Source organism: Pogona vitticeps, chromosome 5 (genome assembly GCF_051106095.1).
Source record: "Pogona vitticeps strain Pit_001003342236 chromosome 5, PviZW2.1, whole genome shotgun sequence".
NCBI lineage: Eukaryota > Metazoa > Chordata > Lepidosauria > Squamata > Agamidae > Pogona > Pogona vitticeps.
The window spans coordinates 50,728,027-50,753,729 of NC_135787.1; the positions used below are offsets into that span (position 1 = coordinate 50,728,027).

Here is a 25,703-nt window from a genome sequence, read left to right on the forward strand (position 1 = left end):
TCATTCACTCCTTTCTTTCTTGGAGGTGGTAGTCCTTGAAATACTAAAATTCCATCCCTACACAAACATAACAAGGAGAAAAGCAGGTTTCTCTGAGCAGCAATGAATGTGACACTGGTTTCTTGAATAGAAGTAAAACTCCCTATTGATATCTTTTTTCCAAAATAAACAAAAATATTACCTCTTAGATTGTGATTTCCAGGAGCTAATATATACACGCCACAAAAGTCACATGTGAACTCAAAAGTGTTGAGATTCCAACAATAAATCAGAGATTTAGTGGAAACTTTCCATGTTTATAAATTTCAAACTAGCACAGGAAGTTATTGGACATTTTTTCTTCAAAACATACAGCAGGGTCCATTCTTCTATTTTAAAATGCACATTTTGAACTTGGTACCATTAACTTATCAGCCTGAATAGGCACTGCTGGTTCCGCTATTAGAAAGAATAGACTTTTAATGTCTTCTAAGTATGATTGTATAACTAGATTTATAACTCAAATTTTGCTGCTTAAAACCATTTCAGTTTTAAGTGCACCATGGAGAAAACAAATGCCTATGAATTAATGGCAGAAGTAGTTACAATAACAGGACATAAGGCACCACTATGTTTAGATGTGAATTTTGTATCCCTATAAACAAGCACGTGACATCTTTTATGAAATCATCATGAATTTGATAATGTATTAAATAATCATTAAATAAACAGGGGACGCGGTGGAGCTGTGGGTTAAACTGCAGAAGCCTCTGTGCTGTAAGGTCGGAAGACCAACAAGATCGAATCCACGCGATGGAGCTCCCGTCGCTTGCCCCAGCTCCTGCCAACCTAGCAGTTTGAAAGTATTAAATGCAAGTAGATAAATAGGCACCACCACGGTGGGAAGGTAACAGCATTCCATGTCTAGTTGCGCTAGTCATGTGACCACTGAAACTGTCTACAAACAAACGCTGGTTCTACAGCACAAACAAACGCTGGTTCTAAGCACCACGCCCTAGAGTTGGACACAACTGGACTAAATGTCAAGGGGAACCTTTACCTCTTCCTAAATAATCATTATTTTTAGTGGGGGACTTTTAGTGGGTGGGGAGTGTTTGGGGAATTTTATGTGTGTGCATGTGTCTGCCTTTTTTCACTCACTTCTGAGACAGTGGATAATAAATATAATTTTAAAATATAAATTTTTAACTTGTGTTCTATAAGAAAAGAGGGTGTATGCAGATGAAAAAGCACAGATACTAAAATAGTCCTATGCACAATGCTGACCATTGCAAACTCCTGTATCAGAACTTGATCAAAACTGTGAATAAACCAAACGCCAGTTTCAATAGAACTGAGATGATTCATGCTATTTATCAAATGCTGTACTTCTGCTAATTTTGAAACTTTTTTTAGAATTCTGCATGTACAGTATATAGTTGCTCCACTCAGAAGATTAGTAATGTGTGTTTAGACTGAAGGAGCCCAGGACTGTTTTATATGTGAAACTGTTACAGTATTAGTGTTTACCAACTCTTTACATTCATAACTTGTTTAGACATGTAAAGGTGGAGCAGATATGGAAGTGAATGAGAATTATGATATGCTTCGTCACTCTGGATTGCAAAAATATATTTAAAAAACTTTAAAGACATTAAGATGGCTTAAAATCAAACTTTTCTTTAGCCATATGACTGAAAAAATCTGATAATCAGTGGCAGAGTGGATTTGATTTAATCATATCTCAGAAAAACTTGATTTGATCGTGATTTTTTCACAAAAATGCCCACTTTATGAATATGTATTGAGATGCATACTGTATAGTAATTAAATTTCTTTCTCCAGATTATTTCCCTGTCCATTAATCTTGTATTCTATTCAAAGACAGAGGGCTCAGAGTAAGGTTTTGACTTTGTCTACGGAACTGCAGAGGGACAGGAACTAGGATTGCCACTCTAAAACAATAAGAATCACTAAAGGAAACTACTGTACTGAAAGCTCTCTTAGATATTTTGTTATGGTTTCCAAGAATTGTCAACATTATGCCATGTTGAAAGAGGCAAAAGCTCCAGGAATAACTAGTTATATATGAAAAGGAGGTTGAATAGGTGTTTTATTTCTCATTTCATATACTGTGTATATATATATATATATATATATATATATATATATATATATATATATATATATATATATATATATATATATATATATATATATATATATATATATGCTGTTGATATTTGTATATGCAAAACAGGTTTACAAAATGCAGATTTTTCTGATGGCATCTTACCAGACTGAGTAGTTACTATTTGAAATAGTAAAATAAATCTATGTAGAAGCCAGTGAAGTACCATGAAATTGAGACCACAATCCAATAACTATTTGATTTTTTTGTAAATTATTGTATGAATGTATTGACTGAAATTTTATTGCATAGCTCGGCATGTTCAGTAGAAATGATGTCATAATTGGGGCAAACTGCTGCTAATTACAGAGAAACTGTCACTGGTTAAAGGCAATTTCAGAAGGACACGACTTATACACAATATGAAATCCTCATTAATCAGTGGCAATTTGTTGCTGCTGTAGTTGTTATGCACATACTGTTATGCACATACTGTAGATCTGTGCAATAAGATTTCAGCCACTGTCTCACAATGAAGCTTTAGAATGACAGTCTTTATTTCATAATGAGATCTTAGAGTGGTAACACATTTTAAATTAAAATTTATTATCACATAGAGCTTTTAAAAAACAGCCATTTTAAAAAGAAATATTTTGTAAACATTGATTTGTACATCTGATTTTTTAAAATTGGTCATATTCCTATTGGGATTTTATTCTTGAGTAAATGAAATCACATAAGTTGTGGTGGCAATTTGCCAATTAATGAGGTGATTGTTGTGTGCCTGGTTGTCTGATAAGGCAGGTAGCCAGTACCCTTTTAATTAGCTGTAATTACCACTATGGCTTACATGATTTCACATACTCCAGAGTCAAATCCCAGGAGGAATTCTGGCCATTGATTTTTCTTCACCCTAATGAATTGAAAAATTGGGGAACTCTCTGTACATGTTTAATGAGGTGCTTTAAGAATTCAAAAATGTGCACTTGAAGTCTAAGCCATATACATAGGTATTGTATAGTTCTGCTTTGCACGTTAAGCCCATTTTTAGTATCGAGGACACTGTTGCTGCTAAAAGGTGTTGTGCTGAAATAATACACAAGTGATAAAGTGCCCACTAAAAAATAAGCGACTGGCTCTTATTTTTGTAGTTATGGGTGTCACCTCTTGTGCCAAACCTGTTACACTAGTAGCTGCATATGTTCATTTAATACAAGAGAGGTAGCTAATACAGTTTCTGTTATACTAGAGGTTGTGCAAGCAGTTGTACAACCACTGATGCATTGGTGTAACCCAAGACAGCTGCACTAATAGGATGTTTTACTCTGCCAGTATTATGTTGGTATTTTTTTATCCATATACATAGTATAACCATATTGAACACTGATACAGTATTATGGGTATATATATTACTTACAATAGATCAGAATTTATAATACTCAACTGCATATATTATGTTAGTGTTCACTTTCACCCAGGGATGGGACTGGAGTTGTGGGACTTGCTGTGCAGTTGGACTTAAGTTGCACTTGTGACTCAACTTGGGTTGTTTTTTTTTTTTTTTCCCCAATGACTCAGACTCAGTTTACGTACTTGGAACCCCCAAGTCACTGAAAACTGCATCCAGGGTTCTGACCCACCTCTTCCTTTTTTCTGGGGAAAAAGCTTGTTTTTAATAGAGACTTGGACTTGGGACTTGGTACCAAAGACTCAGACTTGGACTTGGGACCTCAGACCCAAAGACTTGGCAACATCCCTGCTTTAAACTTTTATGTATGACTGGAATGTGTCATGGCACGTCAGGATTGCAAGTGGTTGCTCTACAACTCTATAAATTCCTTTGTTGGAAACTCTGAAACTTGGAGTGTTCTGTTTATGCAATTTTTATTTATTTATTTATTTTTTGTGCACAGTGAGAAGTTTATTCAGTGATGCAGGAAGTTATATGTCAGTAACATATTGTAATCTGTGCCAAGCTGTTCCACTCTGGTGGGCTGTAAATTATATAACTGAAATGTTTCAGTCTTGATTTAATTCAGTATGACTTGAGTGTACAGAAGATCTTGAAAGCAGGTACGATTGTCATGAAATGGGACTATTTTTTTTTTCATGGTAAACATAGAAAGAGTCAAAACAGTTTTGCAGAATTCTACTTTTTAATAAAAGTTTGTTCAAAACCTAAAAGTTTGTTCAAATACAGAAAACACAGTGTTTTAGCCCATTATAAATGTATGAAATGTCATGTGATATAGTAAATCTGACTTTCTGTGTTAAAAATCTGACTTTCTGTGTTAAAAATTTTAGGGAAGTGTGACTGCAATGACTGTGTTCTTTCCTCTGGATACAGCTAGATTAAGACTTCAAGGTAAGCAAATGTGTACAGTTACATTTAGGCTTGAACTTGTTATTGATTATATCAATAAAAATGAGACTTATATTCCACCAGAAACTCATAGCAGTTAAATTTAGTGATTGATTTTGTGTGCATACCTTTATATTCTTTATGCCGGGTAGGTGGGGCTCGTCAGCCATGGAAGACAGCCCATCTAGGAGAAGGGAAACTCCCAATTTTCAAACCTCCACTGCCTTGCAACTATATCCACTCATGGAAAAGGCTTCAGGAGTTAACCTAGAGGCAAAATCCAGAGCTGGAGTCCCGAAGGCAGCATGTGTCATTCTGCCAACTCCTGCGACGTTGCTGGGACCAGTTGTATTGGCTCTTGCCTTTCCATTGGACCATTTCAGCAATGTGGAGAGGGAGGATCTGCTGCTTGGGTAACAGCCTATCCTCCATATCACTGGTTCTTAACCTTGGGTTACTCAGGAGTTTTGGACTACAATTCCCAGAAGCCTTCACCACCAGCTGTGCTGACTGGGGTTTCTGGGAGTTGCAGTTCAAAAGCATCCGAGTAACAAAGGTTAAGAATCACTGCTCCATATTACTTTACCCAGGCTTCATGCTCTGGAGAGGACACTCCTCGATTCAGAGCATGTTACCATAGTCTCTCGAGACTGAAGGATGCCTATGATGTGTCTGGTCTCTGGGTGTCTGTGAATTTCGTTGCACGTGTATATACTTACAATGACAATAAATTATTATTATTATTATTATTATTATTATTATTATTATGGTCCCGGGTCCCAGTACATTGAACAGCCGCCACAATGAGGCTAAAACATAGTTCTGATCACATACTCAGGAAGCAAGTTGACAGAATGTAGAACTATGAACTGACCAGAGGAAAAAAGAAAATGAAAGAGACAAATAGTGAGATTAGAGTTGCACACCAGGAAGATGCAATATCCCTACCACAAAATATATTCAGGATCCTTCTGACACTTACATCAGAATTCTGGCCTTCTCCTCTAGGGTTGGGAGCGCCATAGATCAATACTGATAAGTGTTCAGGTTTTTTTAAATACAGTTTATATAATATTTTTAAAATAATTGATTATTTTAATTCTTATGAGCTTCATTGGTTCCCCAGAGGAAAAAAGCAGCATATAGATTGGATGGATGGATGGATGGATGGACGGATGGAACATGAGAGCCATTTTAGCTTCCTTGAAACCAAGCCTACACTTTCCATGGGAACAGGGACGGTGTCTCATCTTAACATGTGGCATTGGATTCCCCCAGCACCACCACTACTTGATCCAAGAGCCACAGATTATGGGAGGGCTCCCAGTAATAGAGCCTATAAATCTGCAGGCTCAGTACCGCCAGGGTTCTCCTTAATCTTCTGGGATAGTACAAGCTAAGCATGAAAGAAGGAATCCTGGAACAATCAATATGGTGTCTGTACAAAAGGGGCAACCAGCTGTCCACTTGCTTCTGGTCTATATGGCACTGTGAAATTATAGGCAGTGAACACCCTAGCCTTTTATGATGAATTGCTACCTGACTGCCTTACTATAGACAAAATAAATGTAAAGTTAATTATGAATATTGGTTGCGAATGTCACACAGAGATCCAGGAGGCTGCTAAGTTATTGAGCTGTCTTTCCAGTCTGCATGCCTTAGCATAGCTCCTGCTCTGACAGTGACAGTCCACTGATGATCATGTTTTGAGTTTTACCTGGAAATTTAATCAGAGAGGGCATCCATGCAGAGCAAGATATTCTTCCAGTTTTTAAAGTCATACCAAATACATGATCAGCTAACCTGCAACACTATGGTAAGTTTTTGTGTATTAAGCTATACATGCATGGTCTCTGACCCTGCAAGGAAAACAAGTCAAGAGATTTAGCCAGAAGCTGTAACAGGTGTTTGGGGGGGGGCAAGATCCCAGGCTTCACTACTACATGGTAGGACTCTGAGGAGGAACCAGCAGGGGTTCTTTTATGCAAACCACATATTTACTCCATGTTTGTTTGTTTATATTTTTATCCCATCCAACTAGTAGCAAAGCTACTACTCTGGGCAGAGTTCTTCTTCAAGACACATTCTCGGACTCTTTCCTACATTACTTATTTGGGATACCTTGTACCTGCAGGCTCAACTGCAGAAATGGAGGTGAGGTATCCAGAGAAGGGAGGTGTTGGAGTTCAGAAGCAAAGCACTTTTACAGATTCTGACAAGTGTCACTCGTTTATTATAATTTGTTCTTCCTGACTATCGGAAGTCAGGGGAGTATTTTTAACCATGCAGTGTTTTGCTTCTGCATGGGTGTTCCTCTTCTTAAAGGAGTGGTTCCATCCCACCCAGCAGGTCTAATCTAAGAATACTTTCCCTCTCCCTGCTATTTTCACTCTTATCAGCTCTTTTCATTGTTCTTCAAATTCTTCAACTATGCCACCTAAGGAGTACCTGATAACTGGCATTGAATTGCCATCTCTGAAACCAAGAGGCAAGGCATACTTTTCAGCTGCATTTGCCCACTGTAGAAGGAAAACAGTCACAGTCAACTAACCAAGTATCGTGACCTAAGATGATAAATTTTATCTTTAGCTTATGATTGTGGTATTTTGCACAGAGCTGATAATTATAGGATCAACCTGGTGTTTTAGAAGTTTAGTCTCTGATTCAACAGGAACTCATCCAAGCATTCTGAGCCCAGAGGGTGAATACTCAAATTAAGAAAAGCTAAGTTTTCTTAATTTTAGGTTAGAAAAGGGGAGGTGTCTTATAAATGGGAGAATCCTATAAACTGAAAAATATGGTATACCTCATCACCAAGAAGTCTAGAGTGGTTTTTACTTACACGTATGCACTTCTTCTGAAAAAGAAATTTAGAAAATCTAATTGAATAGGGCTTAGGTCAGAACAGAAAAAGAAATCAATATGGCAACCCAGTGATGACTGATCCAAAGGAAACAGGAAAGGAACATAGGGTAGATAAAAATCAATGATTTTTTTAAAAAAATCAAATTTAAATTACAATGACCAAAAAATCCAATTTTTAAAATTTAAATTGTGGTTTAATCTACCCTGATGAAAAGAAATGCATGATATTCAAGACACACACATTTCAAACACGTTGAACCATAGTTAAGGATGGGACAAGATTTGTTTGGTTTACATTTCTATATGAATTGACCTACTTCACACTTACCTAACTAATGTGAGAATGGAATTCTCCTTTGCAAGTCATACATCTCTAACATCATGTAGTTATCTCATTAAACATGCATATAAAATGATTGTATTATGGAAAGTAACATATATGAAGGTATATGTTAAGAAACTGCTTGGAAAAAAAGGGGAACATAGGAAAATTGTGCACAAAATGAATACAAATATTCATGTGAACTTTTTTGTTAAAATGTTCAAAATGCATATTGAAGAAGAAATAAGATGAAATTGAATTTGTGCTTGATAAGATAAGAATACATCATGTGAAACAGAGACATTCATCTATCTAAAGCCTCATTTCAACACAATGGTTTTTTCTGAAACTTTTCCTTTTGAATAAATACTGAAATATTTTTGGCAATACTGTTTTATCACCAAACATGTTTTGCTGCATTGCCCCAGCAATATATTGATTACAAACAACATAAAATAATAAAACCTGAGGTATTATTGAGTTATTCGCTAATTTTTGCCCACTCATTATATGATTACATAGTGAGTGAAAGGGGTCACTCTACCTAGTACTGTACTACATTGCTGCCCCTTTGAGGAAATAATTGATGGATAAGTACAGTTTGACCTCTATAACTGAGTATAGTATGTGAGTTGATAAATGTATGTGGGCAGTGGGGTCAGACCTGCCTAAGAGTTCTTATCTATGCCTTACAAGAATGTTTCAAATGGTTGTTATTGTATCTATAAATAATACTTTGTTGTCAGGTGTGTTTATTATTCATTCTGTTTGTTTAAGAGCATGTAGACGAAAACATAATTTTTACTTCCTCAGTGTATTCAAACCTATATAAAGAACACTTCATCTATACACTCTTCAAGGACTGTCTCAAGAAACCTCAATTTAATTCCATTAATAAATGCTTGTTTATTGCCACTCTTCAATATTTTTATTTATTTATTTATTTATTTATTTATTTATTTATTTATTTATTTATTTATTTATTTATTTATTTATTTATTTATTTATTTATTTATTTATTTATTTATTCATTCATTCATTCATTCATTCATTCATTCATTCATTCATTTATTCATTCATTCATTCATTCATTCATTCATTCATTTATTTATTTATTTATTTATTTATTTATATATGTATATCCCACCTATCTAGTCCCTCAGGACCACTCTAGGCGGCTTACAACAGACATATAACAATGTAATTAAAACAATTTTAAATAAGGGGGAAAATGTTAGACAAGATGGGGGAAATACTAGGAGAGAAGAAAAAGGGAAGATCAGGAGTTAGCTGAGGGGAAGGCCTGCCGAAACATCAGTGTTTTTAATTGATTTTTGAAAATACCCAGCGAGGGAACTGTGCAAATGTCAGGGGGAAGGTTATTCCAGAGGCGAGGAGCCACCGCCGAGAAGGCCCGATTTCTTGTCTTTTCTTTCCAGGCCTCCCTCGGCGTTAGGCTCCTCAGCCTCACCTCCTGACTCGCGCAAGTGACACGGGTAGAACTAGGTAGAAGTAGGCATTCTGCCAAGTATCGAGTCCTAAGCCGTTTAGGGCTTTATACGTAAGCATCAACACTTTGAAGTCGATGCGGAACTGGATGGGCAGCCAATGCAGTGTGGCCAGAGTGGGTGAAATATGTTGGTATTTTTTCACACCACTAAGGAGTCTGGCCGCAGCATTCTGCACCACCTGTAATTTCCACAGCAGCCTCAAAGGCAGCCCCACGTAGAGCGTGTTGCAGTGGTCTAATCTTGAGATTACGAGCGCATGTACTAAGGTAGTGAGGGCCCCCACATCAAGATAGGGCCGCAGCTGGGCTATCCGCCTAAGATGATAGAAGGCGGTTCGGACCACAGACGCCACCTGGGATTCCATAGCGCCGGGTCCAGATGGATCCCCAAACTGCGGACCCCACCCTTGGCAGGGAGGGTCACCCCCCCAAAGGAGAGGGAGTTTCCCAAACCCCCCACTGTGGGGACACCCACCCTAAGCACCTCCGTCTTGTCCGGGTTCAGCCTCAGCCCGTTCTCCTGCATCCATTGCAGTACGGTCGCCAGGCAGCGCTGAAGGGACAGAACAGCATTTCCTGCAGAAGGTGGAAAGGAAATGTAGAGCTGAGTATCATCAGCATACTGATGACATCGAGCTCCACACCCCCAGATGACCCCTCCCAGCGGCCTCATATAGATGTTAAACAGCATTGGGGAGATAATCGACCCCTGTGGAACCCCACAATTGAGACTCCACAGGGCCGAGAAACTCTCCCCAAGCTGTACTCTCTGGGGGCGGTGTGCAACATCGCTTCTACACCATCCATTACTCTTGTTGCTCTTTACACATGGCATAATTTTTTTACTGAAGGAGAGAGACTCCATGCATGGAGGAGGTTCTCTTCTTCAGTTTGTACCCACACAAGGTGACAGAAGTGATGATGATATTATTGTTCAAATGAAAAAATAATTATTGCTTCCAGTTCCTGCACAGAGATACTGAATAAGAAATGTAACAGAAAAAAATCAGTGCATTACTCCCCAGATCAATTTCCTGCAAGTAAATCACTCATTTGATTTCCATTTTCTGAGGTTAGCTATAGTGGCATGGCCCCATTTTCAAAATGACTAAGATAATCATGGAAACTTTCATTATTTATCACAAGTACTACTTACAGGCCCAGAAAAAATACCCCTAATACAACTGCAAGTTACTGCCAACAGCTTTTCCTCAAGTTTTGCACAAAGTCCAAGGGAAACTAGGCCAGTCCCTTGCCCAGAAAAACAAGATGGAGCCTGGCCTGCAAACATGTTCTTTAATCAATGTATCTGGCTAAATAGGATGGCTGAATTTTAAGGCAAGTTGTATACGTTTTACAGGCTTTTACAAACAGGATGAAGTAAGTAAGTGGTGGTATACTGATCTTCAAGAACTCTGTTAATGGATAGTATTAACTGAATTTTCAGTATTAACTCAACAAAGTTAGCCAAGGCAAATGATTCACCATGGACAATTTTCAAAATATACCGTAAGTACAGAGCAATCTTCTAAGAGGAGCAATCTGACTGTTCTACGTGTGCTGGTTTTGCACCCTTATATTTATTTTTCCCTATATTTGGCAACCAACTCTTAATTATAAAAAACAGCACAATTTATAAAATGATGAGTACATTTTAAAACTGTATTCATTTGAGTGGTTTAAAAAAGCTGGCTGGTAAAATTCTCTTCTAGGTTACAACTTGTGTTTTTGCCATAAATCACAGATTGCCATTTGAGTATATTTTTGTATCTACAATCAAATTTGACTACAAAAAATACTGTGTAACACGTGTGCATGCGCAAAGCAGCTGTGGGAAGGGGAGTGGATGTGGGGGCCCCCAGGAGGTCTGTCTCTGCAGCCCGGTCCGGCTCAGGCCACGGACCGGCACATGGCTGCGGACCGGGGATTGATGACCTCTGCTGTAGATAACAAGCTGATAGATTTACAATATTGTCCAAGTGAAAATAATATAGCAGACATTTTCACAATGCCATTACCAATGCAGAAACATGTTTATCTATGCAGTAAGCTTGGTCTATACAACAATTACATTTAAGGAGAGGTGTTGAGACTTTTATATGAAAATGTATTACATATTAATATTGTATAGTTAAATGTAAAATGGCTGGTTTTACCTGAGTCACTGTACTGATTGTATTCAGGTGTGGGTATTGAGGATTAAGACTTAATGTCATGCAGCTCTGGTACATGATAAAATTTGTGTAACAGAAAATCAAGTAATGTATTTTCTGATTGGTCACAGAACTGTACATAAGTCATGTGTAAAATGGACGTCTTTATCTTCTGTAAGTTAGATAACTTTTTCCTATGCTGTGTGTCGCTTCTTGTCATGTTATGCTGCCAGAGGAAAGTCTATTCTCTATGTATATATGTAAATAGACTAAGTTGTTGGTTTTACTCTCTCAGTGTTATAGCGTCATAAGTATCTCTGCTAACCAATATCTCCTTACTCTGCTGATGTTATGAGAATACACATTATAATCAAAATTCTCAACAAACTTTCTGTACTGAGCTAACAAACCTTTCTTATTTATTTAAGAGCAAAACAGGAGGTCTTTAACAGGCATCACATATTTTTGTACAGAATCTTTCTCACCTTAAACTAACAAAGTCACATTTTGCACTTTTATTTGAGAACTTCAAAGTACTTTAAAAATACCTGTGACGACTTCTTTAAAATAGACCCTCCGGGAGAAAGCTATTTTGCAATCCCACAGAGTTCAGAAAACTCAGATAAAGAAGTGTTAAAGCTACATGCTCCAGACCTTGCCTCCATGGAACATAAAAGTCGGATCTAATTCACTGAGCAGTTACTCTATATTCCAGCTTCCTTGCCTTAACTTTTCTACCTATAACACCACCTCTGCAAGATTTTTTTACTATCACAGGCTAATGACATGGCAAGACTAAAGTATTTGTCACATAAAAAACTGAAAATAAGATCAAATATTTTATTTTAATCTCCTTTAAAATAAATGCAAATTCTTGGTCAGTCCAGCTAGCCCCCACCACTTACTTCACTCTGAACATGTAATTACAAACATTATTATTATGTTTTTCTACTCATTTATAGAAACTGAGACCTGGCCAGATAGATCAGTGAGGGTTCGGTTCCATGACGGGAAAAAACTATTTTTAAATCAGATTTATCATGTTTAAAATCAGTGTTAAAAATTCCAGCTAAACAACACAGAGAGAAGCTTTAATTTTTATTTTGCCTGGAAAGAATTTTTATGTGTGTGAAAGCAAGATGTTTTACTCAGCTGCAAGAGGGTTGTTTATTTTAATGCTTTGTGAAATCAATTTACTTTTAATCATTTTGGCATATGTTAACTCTGTTGGTGTAAATTGTGTCTGTAGGATTTGTCAAGTAATGGATGCCAGGATCATGGGTTCTGGGCTGCAGGGAAACCTTGCAGTCCAATCTGAAAAGAAAGCCAGCAGAGAGAGAATGGTTGGATGGGGGAAAGAGCTCTCTCCCTTGCAAACCCAAAAACTGCTATCTTGTTAATGTCTCTGGTCAGTTACTTTTTGAATTTACTGGTGTGCCTTCCCTCTCACCAGCCCTCTCCTTCTGTGAGAAAGGGGGAAGAAAGGGAGAAGGAGAGTGGCGTGTATATGTGTGTCAGGCTCCAAAGAAACCTATGTTTTAGTTTTTTCTATCTGTCATACTGAACTACTGCTGTAACAGATTGCAATAAATACAACATATTTTTATAATATTAAAAATAACACAATAGCAGCAGTAGCTACTGGCTGCAGGAGGCAGCCAGTGTGAGGGCAGGCAAGCAAAGTACAAAGCTTCCAATGCCCTGATTCTAAAAGCCCATGTAGCCCATGCTCACCCCAAAACCACATTAGTACCACAAGACTGTAAATAGACTTCAAAAAACCTAATTCATATCCCAGTTCATTTTCATAGTATAACCACATCCTGAGTTAGGTATCTAGCTGTGGAGCCAGAAGCTGGGAGTTCAATTCCCAGAAAAAGAAAACAGTAAACCAGTTCTGAGTACTCGTTACTTTAAAAAAAAACTCTAAAAAGGGTCACCATAAGTCATATTTGACTTCACTGGGAAACTGCTGATAAACATAATCAAAATTAAAAAATGACAGATTAAGACATTTGATGATGTCTAGAAGTGATTTTCATATTTGTCTATTCCATCTAGCCAGCTAAGGATAAACTGTGTTTTATATGGTTCACAGTGCAAAGCGTGTTAAGCATACCCCAAATAGGAAAAACCACATGCGTGAGAATAGTTAGTAGTGGTCTTCCCCTCTTTGTTTGTTGTCCATCCCATGACTGATCACATGACTGGATGCGCAACTGCTTCCCTGGCCCAAGGAAACTGAAGAGTTCAACAGGTAGCCAGGAGCAGAGGCAACCTTGCTTGCGTACCAGCCTACTGATACTGCATAAATTAACATAGTTTTGGCCATTATCAGGTCAATTTTGTTTTGCTGTTGTACCTTTTATTACAGGTATAAGCAAGCAAATCTTTAAGGAAATTTAGAAACAATGCTGTTTCACATACTCAAAATACTGCACAGCACTTTTTAAAAAAAGAAAATTATCTTCAAAAAATATTGGGGGAATTTCTTTTCAAATAATCAAAGACAGAATCTAAGTTGCAGGTGTCCAGTGCCTAGTTCAAAACTCTTCATAAAGTTAAAGCATATATACTCATCCTGAAGAGTATAGGCATTCATAAGAGAAGAGCCAGTATATCAAAAGCTCCCAGCATAAAGAAAGCTGGCATAACAAAAGCTAATGGAGAGTAATGGAACATGCAAAGGAAGGATAAGGGATCCTAAGAGCCCACTCCCAGAAGCATGTATTTGGCCACTGTCTGTGAATCATTGCAAAGAAAATAAGGCTACAGGCTTTCTATATGTTAGCATTTTTGCTGACAGGAAGATTGTAAGATTGGGCTCATTCATTTATATGATTTCCCTCACCAGCATGTTTCAGTAATACACTCTTAAGAAAGGTATACTTGTGAGGGTTCTAGTTTTGGCTCCCTCTGTTCTATTCCAGGTTCCCCCTTAATTTCACCAGATGCAGGCTGAGGGACAAGATACAAAACATTAACATTTATTTCTGGAACTTCAATAAAACTATTTACATCAAGTTCAACATTATCTCTTCCCTGTACAACAGGGTAAGGAAAGGGTTCCACTCTTGAACAAGATACAGGTTGTCACTGTTAATGTCCCAAGGTCCCAGTACTCCAGACTGCTCCCAGTCTCTCACTGCTGCCCCTGGTGATACTGACAGCACAGGCGTAGTTGCTTCTCCCAGGTATTCTCCTCTCCTGGTTCGTTCCCCCGGCTCACAGAACTCCCAAGTCTCCGAAACCCTCTCCTCCCAGTTCCATGCAGTGTCCTCCATCTTGCCCTGTCTCTTCTCTTTCTCCACCTTGGCCTTTTCCTCTCTCACCCTCCTTCCCCACTCATGGGCTTCTTTCTCACCCCAGTAAGAGGGTTTCTGTAAGACAACTGCCCTTCTCCTCCATGCTGCCTCTTCTCTAAGTACCATTAATCTCTGCTTTTGCATCCAGGGATTTTCTAACCAGATCTATTCCCACCCTGAGGGAAGGGTCTTCTCTTCCTTATGGTATTCCCCTTCTCTGGTGTTGACTATTCCCCTCCTCAAAGTTACCCCTTCCTTTTTTAGGTTCTTTTCACCAACTCCTCTCTCCTCCCTTTCCTTTGGCAGTTACTCCTCCCCTCCTTCTCTTTCCACCTTTTCTAACTGTTCCCTCAGTTCTTCTACCGTAACCTATCTGCCATTTCTTCCCCAGTCGCTCCCTTAGGGGGCTCTCTTCAGCCTAGTCCTCTGCTTTCAACCGCTTCTGTGTCTTTATTCTTTCCCCCTTTCTCCACTGAAATGGGTGGTGCTCAGGCGTGAGGTGTTTCCATCTCACCTCCTCTCTCACAATACTACACAATGATTCTTCAGAGTGTGAACATTACCTCTTAATTCTATCTGACCACTCATTTCTCAATGCACATGAATTTTCACCTTTCAATTTTAATGTAAGAAGTTTGAGCTATCAATAAAATATGGATGTAATCTTCCACTGATGTGTTTGCATGCATTTACAGCATTTAAGTGAGTCATCATTCCTGATAAGGATGGGCAGAAAGCACCAGGACACGAAGTTACTGTAATTCACTTCTACTATATTTAAATTGGGCAAATATTTCAAAACAACTAGAGGATTTAATGACAGAGAAATAATCTCAAGCCATTACCTTTATTAGGTGTCTATGCTCCTCTGCATAGAGAAGATGGGCAGTGCTTAGTGTAATACGTTGCACAGGAATAAGCCCACTGGAACAGTGGGGATTTGATGAGTCAACTGTCCGTAACTTTCATCAATTCAGAAGGGTCCCAGTCGAACTGTAAGTCACCAAGCCAAAGTCACAACTAGAATAGGTCTGTTTGAATCAATGGCATTTATGGAGGAGTTAATTCATCAAATCTCCACTGTATCAATGGTCTTACTCTAGTGCAACTTACTACACTAAGCAACAGGATCTTAGCAAAGAATATCCCAAAGAAAAAGGTGCAGGGTATTAATATTTCTTGTTTGTAAAGCAGTGGTTTTTGAGAACCAGGCAGGTGGGGCTCGGCAGCCTGGGAAGGCAGCCCATCTAGGAAACTCCAATTCCATTCTGGCAACTCCTGCAACTTCACTGGAATCGGTTGTATTGGCTCTTGCTTTCCATTGGACTATTTCAGCAATGTGGAGAGGGGGGATTTGCTGCTTGGGTAACAGCCTATCCTCCATATTATTCTACCCAGGCTTGGTGCTCTGGAGAGGACACTCATACAGAGCGCGTTACCATGGTCTTTTGAGACTGAAGGATGCCTAAGGTTTTTGAGAAAGAAACAACAGCCAGAATCCCACCCCACTAGGTTTACATAGTGCAACAAGGGTATATTTTAAAATATATATTAAAAATCAATTTACATCATGATTTAAATCATGATTTATGTTAAAATTGATTTTTGATTTGAATCACCTAAACCATACAAAAATGGATTTTTTAAATTTAAATCATGATTTAAATCAAATCCACCCTGGTGAAAACCCAAAATAGCATAACTGATATGTGTCATTTTTCTGCTCAGACACACACTCAGTTGTGCACCAGGTATATATACCACATACCCAGAAAACTATTCAATTCCTTATGTACACAATACTTTGCAATAGGATTATGGGCAGTTTTTTTACTGTGTCCAAAATACTGCTGTGTATATGATGCTAGTGTAAGGAAAACAATGTCACCTGCAATGGCACATTGTCACTGATTAATGAATCTTACTTTATTCGCTGCTTAAACATAATCTCCTTGATGGAGTTACACTCTCCCTTATGGATTGAGTCCTTTTGCAGAAAAGCATCTCCTTGATGGGGTTATAGTCCCCCTGAAGGACTGGGTCTGCAGCTTGGGGGCACTCCTGGGCTCAGCACTCTCTATGGAAGCTCAAATATTGGTCATGGCCAGATGTGCCTTTTACCAACTCCAGTTGATTACCCAGTTGCACCCCTGCCTGAATGAGAAAAGCCTAATAACAGAGGTTTGTGCACTGCTAAACTCAAAAATAGACTACTGTAATGTTCTCTACATAGGGCTGCCCTTGAAATCAGTATGGAAACTTCAGCAGGTCCAAAACACAGCAGCCAGACTGATTTCTGGGACTAGTAAATACAGAAATACATACAGAGTTTTGACACACCTTTATTGGCTTCCTGTCAATTTCTGTGCTCAATTCAAAGTGCTAGTTACGACCTATAAAGCCCTTAATGGTTTAGGACCTTGATAGTTGTCAGAACATCTCTCTCAGAAATCAACTACCCATTTCACCTGCTCGTCCCTATGTGGCTAAAAGCAGCCACACCATGGGAGACCGAAAAGGTGACGATAAGGAAGCAAGCTTTTCCAATCTTTGGAATAAACTGCCAACTAAGATATGCCAGGCTCCTTCCTTCCTAGTGTTCAGGAAATGGCTGAAAACAGAATTATACAAAGCTACCTTCAATAACTGATCCCCTGGATGCTGTTCATATCAATTTTTAATTTTATTTATTTCCTTGTTCTTTCTTTTACTTTTTGTATGAGTTTTAGATCTATACTTGTGAATAGCCACATTGTTGAATTCAATGTCATGTCAGGTCTATAAATCAAATCAAATCAATCAATCCATCAATACCTAAATAATCTCACTGTGCATTAGTCAGGTGGCTTCGTATGTAACCCAGGATCAAAGCAAGGCATCTTTAATTATTTATTTCGTTTATTTATTTACAGTATTTTTAGCTGCACCATTACCAGTGGCTTCTGGGCGGCGTACAACAATACTAAACTTAAAAACATTAAAAATATTAAAAAGACAATATAAAATATCCTATATTAAAACAATTCTTGAAACATTACTATTAATAAGTCCTGCTGCTCATGTGGCCAGGAAAAAATACTGTTTAATTAAAATGCTGGCTAAACAGAAAGGTCTTTGCCTGGCGCCGAAAAGCCAGAAGGGCCTCCTGGCCTGATCTTAGAAGATGGGCAAGCTCATATGGAAGAAGGCGGTCCTTTAGATCAGTGGTCCCCAGCCTTAGGCCTCCAGATGTTCTTGGACTACAGCTCCCAGAAGCCTTCGCCACCACCTCTGCTGACCAGGATTTCTTGGAGTTGAAGTCCAAGAACATCTGGAGGCCCAAGGTTGGGGACCGCTGCTTTAGATAACCAGGTTCTAAGCTGTTTAGGGTTTTATATGTCAAAATAAGCACTTTGAATTGGGCCCGAGCAGTAACCGGCAGCCAGTAATAATTTTGTATAAATTTTTCAGAACTGGCGTGATATGAGTCCATGCAGTGGCACCACTTACCAGCCGCGCAGCCCGGTTCTGTGCCAGTTGCAGTCGTCGGACCGTCTTCAAAGGTTGCCCCACATATAGCCCATTGCAGTAGTCCAATCTGGTTGTTACCAGTGCATGAGTGACTGTTGCCAGGCTCCGCTCATCCTGGATGAAACGGATTATCTAGAACCATTAGCAGCAATCTAATTCATACAAGAATCCAAATGAGAACACTCCTTTTGTATTCTTGCATGAATTAGACTGCAACTAATCAAATATCTCTGCTTCTGTTTCAGATCCCATGCAAAGGCACTTGACTCACACACAGTGAGAACGCATTTAAGCAATGAGGAACTGAAATAGGGACTCTGCAACTAGCAGCAATGTGCTGCAAGGTGATACCACTTCCCTTACAACATTTAGAAGAGGATTTTGGCCTATATTTATTTGTTTACTACACAGACCTTTCCAATTACATTAACAAAAATAAAACATGGACTTCTCAGCTCAGGTTTATCATATTTCAATCTCACCCCTTTTCCAGCAATCTCAGGGTGGTATACACAGCCCGTCCATTCCCACTGAATCCTACCAACAGCCTTCAAAGATACTGTATGTTAGGCCGAGACACTGCAACTTAGCAGTGGCATGCACTCAGCATGAATGTTGGCACCTAACTAGGAATTCTACTTATCACTGATGTTCGACAAAATCTGCCTGCTTCTATTTGATTATGGGAGATAATTATCTTGCAATCTTTTTAAAAACACAGCAACTTTTTGTTGGAGTAAAGGTCTCTTGCTCCAAACATTAATTCAACAGAACATATTTACAGAGGTCAATTGCATATATTTCTCAATCATACAACTATCCTAAAGCAGGGTAGATTAATTCAGTTAATTAAATAACTCTTTTAAACTATAATTTAAACCATTAAGAGAAAACCCCAACTTAAGTCACTGATTTAAATATATTTCTTCTTATATTCCTTGAACAATGATGCATATCTGATTAATAATGTATGTTAATTTACAACTTTAGTGAAACCTAGTGTTCTATTTTTAAAAGAATAATCAATACACATGAAAATCTAATTATATTTTAAAGCAGATTTTTTAAAAAAAATGCTTTTTGCCCACCCTGTCTTAAACCAATATACTAATTTATCCATTCTTTTAATTATATCTCACTGGCAAGTGGAGTAAGAAATCTAGAGTACATAAATAATAGTTTTTAATGTTAAATAAATGCACCTTTAAGTCTGCTATGTCACCTGGGCTTACATTAAGAAACTTCTGTTTCTTAAAAATTTCCTTTGTGGTCAACATGTAGCATGAACCTAATGTTAAAGCAAAACTAAATTATAAATCGATGTTTTAAACTCAAAAGCTAAAACAAATTCGTGGAATTCAGGGATTTCCATAAGCAGCTAAAGTTTCATCCTAGCTGACCACAGCTGGTTGCAGATGTGAGGAACATCTTACTGAGATACACATCCAAACTGCAAAAAGCCAATCCTTAAAAACCACTTCCCCTCTAGAAATCTTTGAGATTTTTTTAGAAATGCATCTGTTGGAGATTTCTTTCTTAAACTATTCATTTTTTCAATATGTTTGAGAGCTAACTGAACATTTTTGAACAAGTGCCTCTGCACTTGTTCAAAACTCTGCTTCTGCTGACCTCCTCAAGTCCACTGTTTGCTCTTTTTATTACATGTCTTTATGATATGGGATATCAAAGCATCTCTATGAGCTCATTTGCATGAGGAGTGTGGCTCAGATTGATGTGGCCTAAAACTGTGATCCATTTTCCCCACAGATCTGGAATTGCTCATCCCAAGCTTTAATAACTGTTAGTTAACACCCTTGATCATCATATTAGCGATATATGCATTTTCCCTTTCTTAAATCATCAAAACAACCTGTGAAGAAGTCTGCATAATACACCAGTTTGGCGAGGAGGGGGAGAAGGAGAAAACACATAAAAAGGGAGTCATTATTAATATAACCCCATACCCAATAGTTGTGGTTGAAGCTAAATAGTATGCTGTACATATCTGTATTGTCTACTGCAGCATGCATGCCTGAGAGAACAGTTATTAGATGGAAAAGCCATTTCCACTACCTTCTCCTATCTTCTGGTCCCCTCTCCTCCCCATGCCAGTGGACTGTAGCTCAAAATTTGTCTGCATCTCTGTTATTTAGTGGAAACTTTCATTTTGTGAAGAAGAGAGTGTTGGTTTCTTCCTAACATGAAAGAGTTTGCAGAATTTGAAGGTGGGAGGACTCATTCATGTTTAACACCATTTTCATTGATTGATGCCACTTTTGAGCATCCATGGCAAGAGAAGAGCAGCAGAGGGGAAACTGCACATAATCCCTTGACACAACTAAATTGGACAGATTATTTTATTTGGGGAGGGGAAATCATAGAAGGAGAATTTACCTTAGGTGGCTCTTTTTTTTAACAGGGTAAAATAGAGTACTATACTGATCCTTCCAGAAATCAAGCAGTGAGTGAGAGGCAGTTGTGCTGGCGAGAACACACTCATTCACAACCCACAAGGCAGTGAGAGACAGTCCTACTCCATATTGAGGAGAACATTCCACAGATGACAAACCAACTGATGTCAGGAAAGTTCTAACTGTATTCTGTACCCATAAGTACCAAGCTTGATTGAGACAAAGGGGCAGACACAGATAATTGATTTGGAAGGGCCTAGGCTGCAAAACAGACTTTAACTTCTAAGCAGGTAATCCTGGAATGGAAGGAAAATGAAAGAGATTGAGTCGAGTCTCCAGTAATATAATGTGGATCTGTTAATCTAATTTGAATCAATGGAAACCGAGCCACCTCTTAAACAGGAGCAAATAGGATGCGTGCATAAGCCCTATGTTGCAATTCAACACAACCGTTGCTGCTACTACAGCTAAAAATTAAGCAAAATATCTGAATAGTGTTAATACATTAAAAAATAAATGTATTAGCCCTGAAGGAATGAAACTGATTTTCAAAGAATGAGCAATATTTTAATAAAAGTGGTTTTAAAATTATAATCTTTCATATATCTTAAGTTATCTTAGGTTTGCATGCCTATGCTTTCGGAGGGCAGTTCTTGATCTTTACTGTATTTAAGGAAGCAAATAAATAATTTCCTTATTTAATTAATAAATAATTTCATTTTAAATAAATAATTTAAAAATCTAGCTTCCCACTGTAACCATGCCCTTTTGGGAATGCAGCCTCCAAGCTGCCAACCAACTTGAAAAGCAGCCCTCATTCCATCAAATCAATTTGCCTAAAATCTAAATTGCTTTAGACCCAGTAAGAAAGTTTAAATGACTAGATCTATTCAACTACACAATGTGGCTATGCAACATCTACATTAAGGGCACTCAATGTTTTCAGGGCTCTGGGTCACACTGAAAACTTCACATATATAACTGTCCATGTGGAGCCCCCCTTCTGAAAATGTTTGCACTGCAGTGATAACGAGGATGAATTAGGGTGTCCCCAAGCTGAGGATCCAATACTTTGGCCATCTCATGAGAAGACTCCCTGGAAAAGACCCTGATGTTGGGAAAGTGTGAAGGCAAGAGGAGAAAGGGACGACAGAGGACGAGATGGTTGGACAGTGTCATCAAAGCTACGAACATGAATTTGACCAAACTCCCGGAGGCAGTGGAAGACAGGGCATGGCGTGCTCCTATCCATGGGGTCCTAAAGAGTCGGACACGACTTAACGACTAAACAGCAACAACATTTCTTTCTGGGTTTTCCCATTTCTCATCACCTTTCACCCAATCTTTCAATACAATACATGGAATTCTATGTCAGCATAAAAATAATTAAATAATCAATTTTAATGCGACATTAAAAACAAACCAGTTATCTAAATTAACATATATATTTAATATGTTAATTATATATGTTGAAACAACAGATGGAACCAGCCATGTCTCATGAGGGGGAATTCCAAGGGGCAGGAAACTCCCCATGGGAATGTCTTATTTCTACAGCATGTTAGTTTTACATATCTTATCAGTAGACCACCAAGCAAAGACATTCCACTGAGGTAGAGGCTGTCCTACACTATCTACAAATGTCCTACATCTAAACCATTCGAATTTCATCCTGGAAACACAAACAACTACCCTGTTTCACCAAAAATAAGACCTAACCTGAAACTAAGCCCTAGTGTGATTTTTCAAGGATGCTCGTAATATAAGCCCTACCCCAAAAATAAGCCCCAGTTAAATGAAACCCCACTCTCCACCACTGAGCAGCAACCAGAAGAAGATGACATGACTGTATTTGAATAAATGTAGATTCGTGTACCAGAAAAAAATAAAACACCTGAAAATAAGCCCTAATGATTTTTTTTGGAGCAAAAATTAATATAAGACCCTGTCTTATTTTTAGGGTAACACAGTAGTGCAGCTGGTGCAGAGTTGATACAATATGAATTAACCATTCAGCTCCAACAAGGGCTTGAACAGCCACATTCTGTACCAGCCAAAAAATTTCTAGTTATGTTCAAAGCTAGCCCCAAATATTGAATGTTGCAGTATTCTGATCTGATATATCTAGTATATAAGCATAACAGAAGCTAGGCCCACTTTGCCTAAAGAGGGATGCAATTCATATACTGACCAAAATCGATAAAGGAATGCCTGACTACTGTGGTAACCTGTGCTTCCATAGACCGCATCAAATTTGGAATCATCCCCCTCAGCTATGACATTTGTCCTTCAGGAACAACACAATCCCATTCTACACCAGCTACATTTACAGGTCAGCAGATTTCCTCACACACAGTACTACCACACATACACACCAACACTGCCTCTAAATACCTGTTCAGAAGCCAGTGATGGCTCATGATCAGGACAGGCAGCAGCTCCTCAAAATACATCTCAACAACTTGTTGATGGTTCTGTAGCCCAAAGCTCCAGATAACTTCCCCCAGTGGTTTAGATGAGAGAATGTAATGCCTGCAACTTCTCTCAGTTATTGAACTGCCTTGCTACTCAGGTTGGTGAATTGTACTTCTATCATTTGCTCTTCATAGCCTACCATCACTTTACATCATCTCGTTATTAATAAAAACAACCAGTAAGAAATTGCAGTAGCTCAACACTAAACTGAAGCAAGAGCCACAATTAAGCTTCTTCTACCTCAGCTTCATTAAATAAATGATTTGCATTTCACAGGAATTATAAGCAGCAACAAAGAAATCAGAGGATGTAGTCTTCTAATTACTTGCTTTAGTCCAAGTTATAAGATACTCCTACTCCCAAAATGTTTTAAATCAACGAAAAGTATTCTCTCTCTCTTCCTTCCTTAACTTCTTTAGTCCTCAACTGAAGTTAAATTCTCCCTAATACAAAGGAGAGACAAGGACAGTCCATGGTCCAAACAGAAGAGGATGGGTGCTCCCTATCTTGGGCAAAGACCAGCACAGATACAAAGTCTTGCTACTAAAATACAAACAGGTCCACAAAGTTGTCCACCCCTGTGTCACACAAGTTCATTATGCCAAACGGGCACAACATTTTATGTAAGGAGAGGAAGTATATCCAAATGAAGTACAGTATAGTGTGAAATAATAATTAATTCATAATAATTAATTCTTGGCATTCATATAATGTTTCAGAACATTTTTTACACATCATTGTGATATTTATAGTAATCCTGTAAAGTAGGTTAGTGTTATCATCTGCAGTATCAGGATAGTAGGATGAAAAAGGAAGACTAAGGGGCTTGTTTGTAGATACACAATGAGTTCATTAAAGTCATGAGTTTCAAACAGTTTCTGAATTTTTAACTCAGCCTCTTAGCCATGATATAGCACAAGTTTTTACATCCATAAACAGTCAGCTGCCTATCATTAACATCCTCACTAACAACTAGCACAAAAAGTTATGTCCTATTATTTTGCCCAACAGCTGGGCTAGCTTGCACTGCCAAATCCCCACTATACAATTGTGCATTCATACATGATCACGTGGAGAAATGCTAAGATAAACTGGTCTGTACACATCAGGAGATGGCCAGCCATGTCCAGTCTTGAAAACAATGAAACTGGAGTCCTTACAATAGCCTCTTAGCTTTACACATGTGCAGCTGGATTCACAATACTCCATCTCCATGTCCACATAGATCAGAGCACACAGTTGCAGGGAAGGCATGTCTATGTAAGCCAGTCTCAAACTGGGAACTTAATACAGTGGTGCCTCACAAGACGAATTAAATTCATTCCGCAGTTAATATTGTCTTGCAAAAAATTCATCTTGCGAAACGCATTTTCCCATAGGAATGCATTGAAATCTAATTAATGCGTTCCTATGGGCAAAAAAAGTCAGAACAAAGTCAAATTTGGTTTACAAAGGGTTTATTAAGTGCTCTTTAAAGCCATACATATTGTGCAGATGATTTCAAAAATTTCAATCAAAAAACTTTAACTTTTTAAACATCATAGAAAAACATTTAAAAATCAGCAAACATGAGGCAGGAACATAAAACAGAAAACATTCTTCTTGGGAAGCACGGCCATAGGAACATTTGTCTTGCGAGTCATCAACCCCCATCACCAAGACCATTTGCATTCCGAGTTTTTTGTCCTGCGAGGCATTCGTCTTGTGAGGCAACCACTGTACACATTTGCAGACCAGGACCACAATCAATTCTTTCTTGGGAATAGCTACAATTGAAGACAATTATACTTACAGTGGTGCCTCGCTTAGCGATGTTGATTGGTTCAAAAAAAATCGCTATGGGAAAACATCGCTAAGTGAAACACCATTTCCCATAGGAATGCATTGAAAACCGGATAATCCGTTCCAATGGGAACGGATTACCGTCCTTAAGCAAAAATCACCATAGGAAACATCGCTAAGCGAAACGTGGTTTCCCCATTGGAATGCACTGAATAGGTTTCAATGCATTTCAATGGTTTTGACAGGTCCGTTTTCACTATTTTTAAAGTGTCTTAAAATGTTCAAAAACTGTTTAAAATGCTTGGAATCATTAGTGCACCCTGTAAAAGCTTTGCAAACTTAATTTGGCTTTGTTCTGAGTCTTCATTAATTTTTGTTGAATTTTTTCTCCCCCCATTGAAATGCATTGAACTGTAGGTTTGACAGCTGTCAATGCATTCCAATGGGGGGAAAAAAATTCACCAAAAATTAACGAAGACTCAGAACAAAGCCAAATTAAGTTTGCAAAGGTTTTACAAGGTGCACTAATGATTCCAAGCATTTTGAACAGTTTTTAAACATTTTAAGACACTTTAAAAATAGCGAAAACTGACATCGTTAAGCGAAACAGGGGGACCCATACTGTCATCGTTATGCGAAGCATGGTCCCGAACATCGCTATGCGAAATTCCCCCATTGGAAACATCGCTAAACGGAGTGCAGGATTGCTCCTAAAACCTCATCACTAAGCGAATACATCATTAAAAGAAGCAATCGCTAAGCGAGGCACCACTGTACTTCCAAATAAATATGCAGATGACTGATTTATGAATTTCCTTATTCTATATCATAATGAACCATATGTTATGAAACCTGTGTTGCTCAGATGGTACAGTAGTTTTCAAACAGAGTTCTAGAA

The 25,703-nt window shown here is 38.3% G+C and overlaps 1 protein-coding gene across 3 annotated transcripts in view; it reads right to left on the reverse strand.

Moving 5' to 3' along the window:
• Nucleotides 1-25,703, reverse strand: part of MARCHF1 (membrane associated ring-CH-type finger 1) — a 196,902-nt gene that overhangs the window by 167,547 nt on the left and 3,652 nt on the right. The window lies entirely within an intron of this gene.